Raw genomic sequence first — 7752 nt, forward strand, 5'->3', positions numbered from 1 at the left:
GACTGTCAAAATGTAAAGAACATGAAGATTGAGAGCATTTTATTAGCAAATTAAATGCAATAGAAATTAGATTAAGAATAACTGTTGTTACTGAGTTAAACAGAAAATTAAGGGAAATGTATGATAAAGAAACAGTATGTTTTTATAATTGAGCAATAATTTAAAACAAATGCTTTTTATAATTACCTGAGATTTTGCATTTATAATATTCGGAAGCAGATTGAAAAAAGAATAAATATATTTGAATATAAAATTACAAAAACTCAGCAAACATCTTTTACACTATAGACTGTTCATAGCTATTTGGAATTTGACTCATTTTTCATAGTTATTGATTGTTCATTTCATGTATATGCTAATAAGTCTATTCCCCACTTGGCTGAGAATGTAAATACTTCCCAATAGAATAATGCAATTGTTGATATAATTTCAAATTTCAGTTTCTAAAATACTCAAACAAAATATTATTAGAAAAATATTTTTGTGAATATTAATACCAGCAGAATTTGTTATATGTTTACAGAAAGCAAACAAAAAATCAGAGTAAGCACTGGGTCAAAGCAAGCTATGTAAAAATAGGAAAGAATATTTAGGATAACGTTTTAGTAATTCACACTGGTTTTGTCTGTCTTTAAAGCAGCAGACCTGGTCATGTTTACCATCTACATATACAATGATCCAGAATGATCATTGGTAACTCTAATTATCCCACAAATTCAGTGTTTATGAGTGAAAACCAGAGATCTAAAGAGAGAGGGAAATTTAAGTGAAAATATGAGGGAATGGGAAATAGATATTATAAAATTACAGTATTAATTTCAGTTTCATTTTAGTAAGATGGGGAATTTATTTCCTTTCTAAGCAAAAAACACAAACTCAGGACATTTCTGCAACAGAAGTATGACATCAGAAGTCACTCCAGCCTTACAGAAAAAATGTTTTCCTAATTCAATGTATGTATTATGTGGACTTCATGGATTTGTGCTGAAATTACTGAGGCATCTTTTTGACATTGTAAACTTGTTTCCTGAGCTATAGATTAACATCACATCTCCATTATAGTTGGACATTGTATCTTGCTTTCAGGACTTGTGTTAAGATTTCATTGGGTTTTTTTGCATTTCACTCCCTTGGTTTTGCATATATATTAGATTGTGTCCAATTAGGTTATTCTGATAATTTTCAATTTCACTTAAATAAACAGAGAATTAAAATCACACCAAAGGTTCTATGCAGTCTATTGAAGCTTCTCTTGCTTCTTCAGTCTATTGAATCTTTTTCCCATTTAAATATTTTAGCCATTTCAAAATGTAGCATTTAAACTTAAGAAAGTTCATGCTAAGAACTAACTTCCAAATTGTATTTGAGATAGTTTAGCCCTCTTCCCTTTACCTAAAGCTTGCAAAGGGAGTCCAAAATTTCTGCCAATTTATATTGTTTGTTCTGGTAAATGAAACAGTACCATATTTTCAGACCCCTTTTGAAATTCTCACATTGAAAATAAAAGCTACGAGAGGCATCCAGGCTGACTGTGACTGAACACCCTTTAGGGTGTCTGTCACTTGCGGGGCAGAGAAGGGAGCTGCCAGGTGGCTAATGAAAGTGGCCATTTTAGAGAGCGGCTATTTTGGAAGAGCTCTGTTATAAGAGCAGAGCATTTTGAGATCAGCTAGTGGGGAATAACATTGTGTGGTGGAGCTTCTGTTCCAGGAATATCTCAGAGGTAATGGTGAGGCTATGGGGAAGGAGGAGGCCTCATTGGTCCTGGGCATGACTTAAAACTGCACCCTGCTGGGCTAGGGAGGCAGGACCACATAAATACTAGGACTGAGAATCTCCCCAGTGTAACGTGGGATGGGGCACCTAAGCCCCTGCCACCACCTTTGGGTGGGTTACTAGGAGAGTTAGGGGGGAGGCAGGCAAGCAGGGTAGCTGCATCTGAGTCCTATAGTGTCTTGGGGCCTGGAGTGGGGACCAGATGTGCTGAATAAGCAAGACCTGACCCTGAGGGGGTGTAAGACCCTGGGCCCTGAGGGTTGCTGGGCAGACTTGTGGGCCATTTAAGCTCTGGGAGGAACAGCTGAGGCCTAAAGCATGGAAGACCCCAGGCCCTAGTGTAAAAGGGTGAAGTTGTGGCCCAACAGAGGGGTGTAGTGGTGAGAGGGGAGGGGAGAAGCAGGCTCATAGCTGAGCAATCGCTCAGTCCTATTTGGGTGAGGGTCACAGGAGAGGCCCAAAGCACTGTGCCAGGGCTGACTGAGGAGTGGAGAGAAAAGTCTGAGGATCTCCACAGAGTAGGGTGGTGTGCATGTGGCCTGGATAGGCAGTATGCAAAAAACTGGGTGTAAGTGGAGAATCTAATTAAATCGTTTGCTTATGTAATGGTCAGGATTTTGAAGCATGTTGGCTCCTAGTTAACAGTTGATTTTCTAATTAAGGATTTTACTCAGCATATCTGCCGGATCTCTTCTGCCATGACTTGGTGAAAAAAAGTAAAAAAAAGAGGGAGGCTTGCTGTTCTTAATGGCTGTTGACCTTCGGTCAATTTAGAAATTTTTACCATGCTTGGCTCCATTTTTTTTACATACCGCTGTGAACCCAAGGCTACTGGCTATCTATCACTGTTCCTACTCCTGACCTACTTTTTATGAGTAATTTTGGTGGGCTGCAGATCCAGGGGTCCCTGGTTTCTTACAGGTACTCCTATCCTGCACCACCGCCACTCACAATTAGTTGGCTTATGTTTTTACAGGTTCCCTAGTGTTGCTCTGCCAGATCCTGCTGATTGCATCTTCTTGTGTCCTGATCCCAGTAAGTATAGAGACTCCTCCAAGCCTCAAAAGGAGAGTTTTCCTACTCTCCTCCTTTACCCCTCCCAGGGCATTGTCTCTGTTTCAATCTCCAAAATGCTTCCTCTGATCTGCTCTCCATTTCTGTCTCTGTCCATCCTTCCCCTCCTGCTGTTACTGGGTGTAGTTTTTAACTGCTCTCTGTCCCACACTCAGCCAACTGGAACTGATAGGAGCTAATAAATCTAGGTTTCTTTGATCTTCCATGTCTTCTTCTCTTGCTTCCAGTCTGCCATAAGGTAAACGTTTGTGCTCGGAGCACCCTCTCCGGCACTCCTTATTATCTTCAGGGCCCTTTTTCTGGGACCCTGGCATCTCCTTTGAGAGGGCAGTGTCATCCTTGCTGCCATACCAAGTGAGAGCCAGTGGGGTACAAGAGGCCCCGGTGAGAGAGGGGTGGCACGTGTATGGCCCCAAAGCAGGCAGTATGATAAAGATACAACTATGTGCCCAGCTTGGCCTGGCCTTGAGCCAGAGTATCATCACATGGTGAGACCTCATCAAGGCATGGGACATGTCTAGGAATGGTGAAAGCATGTACTGATCACCTATGGTCATTTGGGCACATAAAGGCAGTCTCTGGCCTATTTGACATCATAATAATTTATCAACATGGTGGGGCAGGAGAGCAAGGTAAGCAGTTTGCTCAGAAACAAGGGCAGGACCATAATAGTACCAGGCCTGGAAGGTGCCTTTGTCACACTGACATACTATATTTCAGTTTAACTGCTCGAAGTGGTTTGAGCAGTTAAATACTGAAGACAAAAATGCTTAGAATGAAAGCAAATCCAGATTAATCACCTTTGATAATGCCAGGAACAGTTCTCCATTTATTGTGTGGGGTTTTTTTGTTTTTTGTTTTTCTTTTTATACTGATATGGCACCTTTTAACTGAGGAAAATAGCAGCTGGAAATGGCTTGGGTTCAGTGATAGTAACAGTTTAAAATTAGAGAAGTTTAAAACCCACCCAGCCATCCTCTTTACATCACTTATTTAAATGGACTCTGTGGCACACTTATATAAAATGCTCAACAAGGGTGAGCAAAATGCAGTCTGTGGGCTGGATCCGGCCCATAGCGGGTCCTTATCCAGCCCATGGTGGGTCCCTTGGTCCCACCTGGCCCAGGCACTGTCCAGCCATGGTATGGCCTCCTGCCCATGGGCATGCAGTAGGGCTGGGGCAGCTCCACAGCTGGACTGCCTTTCTAGGCAGCCCAGGTAGTGGCAGCTCCTTCTGACTGCCACCACCACTGGCTCAAGCCCCACTGTACTGGTGAGGACCTGCACTGCACAGCCCCAACCTTGTGCTCCCAGTGCATCCTCTGGGTTTGCCTACCCAGGGTCAGCTCGGCAGTGCAGGACAGAAGCTGTTGCTCAGTGTGGGGAGAAAAGTGGCCCCTCTTTTTGCACCAGCAGATAGTGCTTAGGGATTGTTAAAGCACAATTAACCCTTTAATGGAACATGAAATATGAAAACAGATAATTTAGTGTCCTAAAATCAAAGTATAACTTTATTAGTACAAAAAGTATTATCTTAGTAGTTTCTATAGTCAGAGAGAGAAAAACACTTAGTACAGTGATCTCACCCAATCCCAGATGTTACTTTGCTTCACAGAAAAGATGGCCATTCAGTTCCTAAAGTAAAGGGTGTGTCATTGGCTGGGATGATCCAGACAAGTGTTGAAAGCTGAATTCATGATGTAAATGATGATGCCGATGACACACTTAACTTTTTTTGCTTTCCCCTTATACGCTTTTCTTTAACTTGACTTCTTTGATAATTCTGTTTTGGATCAGTCTCTCTGAAGTCAGCATATTGTTCATATTTAATCCTGTCAGCATATTCTTTAGTTCAACAGCCCCATTATGAGCACATCTCTTAATTTGGCCTTTTTCCAGTGTTTTACTTTAAGAATTGTTCATTGATCTCCTTTTTTTACCTTTCATTAACATATCCAATCACTTCATCCCTCTGTTTCATCTGGTTAGTGCCAAGTTCAGTTAATTTGAGCTAGTAACAAAACTATTACTATGTTGTGTTAGAAAAACTTCTCACAGTGATAGAAAAAGGAAAGAAACATCATGCAAGTAAACTCAAGGCCATAAGCTGTTTGCAGGAATCAAGGCCAGGTGATGCTGCAAACACCAGCAAAATGAAAAGTTCAGATAACAATGAGGCTATACAGAACTTTAGGCTGTATATAAAAGAAAACTTTAAACAATGCTATAATTCACTGCTCTATAAATGGGTGCAACTTTAAAGCATAAAATATGACAGGCTACCCTAACACCTCCTCCTCACCACAGTCTGCCCTGTGCTGCCACTACTGCCCCTCTGGGCACCCTGAAGTGACTGGTGTAGATGCAGACAGCCCAGCACAGGCTCCAGGGGACTGCAGCAGGAAGGGATGGCAGTGGCAAGCCTCACAACCATATACACTCCCACACACTATCACACACTCCACAAACACTGTGCCTACCCCCCCCCCCCCCCCGACACACACCTGTGTGCCTCTGGGTGGAGCCCTACTTCTATGCTCACACACCCCCAGTCGCTCTCCCCATACCACCCCACCCACATGCACACACACAAATACCACCCACCCAGTTCCACACCCCTCCACACCCTCCTCTACATCCTACATCCACACACACAGACTCACAGCCCCCCACAAATCCCATACCCACTTATACTTCAACAAACACCTTCACCCTCCTCCCCAAATACAAGAATAAGACTCCGTTTTGAGCTATTATACAATCACCTCTATATACACCACACAAATGCATACAAATCAGGTAAAAATGTATTATAAAAAAAATAGAATATGTTATTAGAAATGTTTAGTTTTTAGCTGTAATTTTTTTTTTTTCCAGTCAGAGAATTTGCCAAAGATGGCAAATCCACTTCCCGAAAGGAGAACTTCTGGGGGTCAAGGTAAGGGGCTAGGGGGCAGGACTTCCAATCCCAAGATAGTGACCGAGGGGCAGGGCACCTGTCAAGGGGAAGGGCTACAAGGGTAGCCCTTGACACCTCACCAAAACTCATTAAACAGCTCTCCACCTGAAAGAATTGACCACCCTGTGCTAGAAGAATAATAGGCTAATTCTACTAATAGTAGAATAATTTTGTCTGCGCAGCAGATAATAGCCATGCTAATGCACAGTAGATTTAGTCTACTGGACACTAGTGGCAAAAGAAAGTATGTGCCGGCACTACTGTGCAGTAGTGCTGATTTTACAGTGCATTAAGTGAGTACCTGTTATTACAGGTACTGAACTTAATGTGCTGTAATTACAGTAGATTAATGAATGTGTAAGACACACCCTGCAAGTCATTTTTTAACCAAGCAGGAGTAGAATAACTGTGGTGGGTAAGAAGGGCACTACTCGCAGGTGTCAATGTAGGAGAGTCACTAGAACCAGCTCCCCCCACTACTCCTCCAAAGTCCACACTATGGCAGCAAGACCAGCCCCATGGTAGTTCATAAATTTCCTGCTTCTGCTGCTTAGAGAGCAAGAGCGAGGTAATAGGAAAGGCAATGCACATGGTGGCAGCAGTCAGCAGCAGCAGGAGCAGTGTAGCTGTGGATTGTTTTGGAGATTCCAGCCTGATTCAGAGTATTGCACCCTTGCTTGTAGAACCTACACGCAGCCCTCCACACTCTCCTGCAGGGTCTGCCCAGGGTGCAAACCCTGCTGGTTATGCCTCTATTAAGCAGGGGTTATTGTGGCAATAAGACGGCTGTTTTTCAGTAATACTTCAGTCATTGGACACAAACAAGACATGGCATATGGGATGTTTCAGTAAAAAATACAAAACTTGTTTCAAAAGACATATACCCTGTCTCCCGCCCCAGAAAAAACAAACAAACCCAAACCGACATAAAATGCTCATAAAACACACCGGTCACACAGCTTTCAGTTATCTTTCTATTATATACCAACTCTCTACATCATTCCTTATCAGGTCTCTTTTTCCTCTTTAGAAACTAGTAGCAATGTTTTAAGAATAAATCGCAATCCCAGATAATTTGTTGTTCTTCCAACAGATGAAACTTTTATCAAAATCAAAGTGCTTGATGATTTCCCCCCTTCCATTTTAACTGATTATTGGACTCTTGGGCATGTTTGTCATAAAGGAATAGCATTGTATGTGTGACAGTTTCTTTACATGATAATATTTTGTTTTTATTCAAAAGAAGCTAAATACACTTGAGAAAAAACAAACCAATATATGGCCAACAAAGGTATTTCAACTCAGAGATTCAAATCAAGCTTTCTAGAAACATATTACAAGATAATGGAATATAATATTGAATGATACTTCATTGCACAATTGCAGTTAAATTTCCTAGTGAAAAATCTGAAATAATTGTGTGTGTGTGTGCACATGTGTAACCATTAGATTACAAACTCTATATTTAATGTAGATAATATAATTTATGTGAAAAGACTGTTAGGCATTTCCAAATCCAAACACTACATCTACTAAGAATTGGCACTAGCATTAAAAATTAATTTTATTATTTTTTTGTCTGGTTAGGATTAGATATTTCTCCATATGTGATATAATAGTTGTGCCGATCATTTTGCTCTTAACCGAATCTCAAAAAAAACAACCAAAAAAAAAAAAAAGCCCAACCCACGAGGAGGAAGAGGAGGAACTGCTTTTGTGTTGTATTTACTGTTTTTCAAGCACCTGAGAAAGGGGGAACAGAATCACACTTAGGCACCTAAATGCATTTGTTTGTGTGTCCAATAGGTGAAATAGTCATAGAATCATAGAAGTCGGGTCGGAAGGGATCTTGTAGATCTTCAAGCCCGACCCCCCGCCTGGGAGGGAGAAAAAGACTGGACTCAAATGAGTCCAGCCAGGTAGTCATCAAGCCTCTTCTTAAA

General features: G+C 41.5%; 1 long non-coding RNA gene across 1 annotated transcript in view; it reads left to right on the forward strand.

Annotated features, from left to right (window-relative positions):
* The first annotated feature begins 2747 nt into the window (after positions 1-2747).
* LOC109323332 overlaps positions 2748-7752 on the forward strand; it is a 6329-nt gene continuing 1324 nt past the window's right edge. The window contains exon 1 of the long non-coding RNA XR_002104619.1: positions 2748-2811. This is a non-coding gene — a long non-coding RNA (uncharacterized LOC109323332). The remainder of the gene's footprint in view (positions 2812-7752) is intronic.

The sequence above is a fragment of the Crocodylus porosus genome, unplaced genomic scaffold (genome assembly GCF_001723895.1).
Source record: "Crocodylus porosus isolate Cpor-Errol unplaced genomic scaffold, CroPor_comp1, whole genome shotgun sequence".
Classification (NCBI taxonomy): Eukaryota; Metazoa; Chordata; order Crocodylia; family Crocodylidae; genus Crocodylus; species Crocodylus porosus.